The following is a 2,214-nucleotide window of genomic DNA, read 5'->3' as shown; positions in this document are numbered from 1 at the left end:
TGCTGCAGTATGTCGCAACTCAAGGATTTTTTTTACTGACCAAACCAGTCGAAAAGGCGAAACTCCTTTGGTCAATATTTAGCTATGTGTGTGTATATACTAGGGTGCCTCAGCAACAAAAAAAAAAAGTTGCGGGTTTTTCATCCGAATTATAAAATTTATCATATTTTAATGGCTGGTTTTCACTATATCATATTTTGACGCAACTTTAGCTCCCTTATCTCTTTCTTTGCCGATTATATTATAAGCCAAAAGCGGACAGAGGTGCATGTACTCAACTGAAGACCTATTCTGATCTAAATTAATTTATAGAACGTCTTTTAGTCTCATTTGGCAATCTGTTTTCACTTGTTTGACGACAAATGCCATTGAATTTGACATAGTGAAAACCAGTTTTAAGGCTTACATCAAAATATTACAAAAAAATATTAAGATTTACGTAGACAGGACCGATTTGAAAATACCTCCAAAAATCGCGTTATTTTGATTTCGTTGATAAAACTCTTAAACATTTTATAAGGTCTGCTGAACTCTTAGAGTTGATTTTTTGGAAAAAATAAAACAAAACTAAATTTTTTTATAGTAAAAAACTTGTTTTTTGAGATGCTTATATTAAAATCGGTCCAACGTACATAAATCTTGATATTTTTCTGTAACACTTTGGCGGAAGTCTCAAAATATAATAGATTTTATAATTCCAACGGGAAAACAGTACCGATTTTTCTTTTGTATGGAAAGTGATGCACCCTAATGTGTATGATTATATTCATATTTATGTACATACCAGTATACGACCGTAGGGTTGCAAATGCCATTTAGTTTGGTTTGTTTTTGTTTTCTCAATCAAATTGACCACTGCTCACTCACTGGTCAGTCAGTCAGTTAATGGCAAAATGTGGGCGAAGCGTTGCGGCGGGTTAGCGGAATTTGTTGGTGTTGGTCGCCTGGCTGATTCGTCAGTCTGGCGCATTATGTCACTTGGTTCTAGAGAGGCGTTTTGTTGCATGTTTAGATAAACTTACACAGTGCGTAACAAAAGTTTAAGTACGTACATAAGTTTTAGTTGATACAAGTTTTTTTAAAGCCATAATGTCAAATAGTGTGGCGGACAAATAAATCGGTACGCGATATTTTAACAACTTTTGGCTATTTATTTTTTTTAATGTTTATTATTTATTTTATAAAAGTAAAGGTCATTTGTCTATTAAACCCCATGTGAGTCCAAATTTCAAACTTTGTACTCAAATTAAGAAACATCAACAAAATTTTAAACTTTTTTAAAACAATTTTTAGAAAAAATTCTATTATGCTGTTTTAAGGAAGAAAATGCACAAGAGCAAAAACTTGTTAAAATGTCGCGTCTCCATCAATTTTTCCGTCACTGCATTTCGTTTCTTGAAGAAGAATGGGAAAGGGAATCGTAATGATATCGGTAATGGGAATGATAGCGGTAATGGTTGTGCTAATGGTAATGTTACCGGTTATGTTGATGGTAATGGTAAGGTAAGGGTAGGTTGGCTGCCACCATTGTGGAAGCGCACTTAGCTTTAGTATGTTGAAGTGAATCCACCAAATTATCCTTCATACAATTGCTGCAGTATGGACTTAAGGTGATGTTGAGCCTTACGACTTAAATTTCAATAAGACAATGACCAGTTAGAACTATCGCCAATAAAGTGAGATGTATCTTGTTCAGTTTTAACAGCTACCTTCTCCGACGCAGGTAAACACTTGGCCGGAATGAGCTAGCCTCCTAAGATTTCAAGGTTTTCGCCCAGAGAAGGCTGAGCTAGCTGAGAACCTATCTGTCCAGCAGTAGACCACATGTTCCTCAATAGTGTTCTGTCTTACTTGGAATTTGGTGGAGAGTTCCTCAAAGAAGATTCATTTGGCTAACTTTCCTTCCGTGAATAAGTTCATAGAGCCATGCTTGCAGATACCTAACTCTACCCAATACTTCCTAGACGGTATGTGGATGTTGAATGATCTAATCGGACCGAAAATCTATATATAGTGACCGGGCAAGGATGAACTCAAAGTTTCCTAGAATTCCGGGCTGCCCAGAGCTGGAGAAAACATAAAGCCCAAGCCTCTTGGCATGGTTGAGGGGAGCGAAATGACAGTTTTGCCTGCACGCGAGTAGGGGTGCTCCGAAGTGCTGTTCAACGATAGTGAACTTCTGGAGTGCGTTTCAATACACAAGACTATAAAACC

Source organism: Rhagoletis pomonella, unplaced genomic scaffold (genome assembly GCF_013731165.1).
Source record: "Rhagoletis pomonella isolate Grant_MI unplaced genomic scaffold, Rhpom_1.0 Rhpom_scaffold_00001, whole genome shotgun sequence".
NCBI classification, from domain to species: Eukaryota; Metazoa; Arthropoda; class Insecta; order Diptera; family Tephritidae; genus Rhagoletis; species Rhagoletis pomonella.
The sequence above is the reverse complement of the archived record's forward strand: the minus strand, read 5'-3'. Positions refer to the sequence as shown.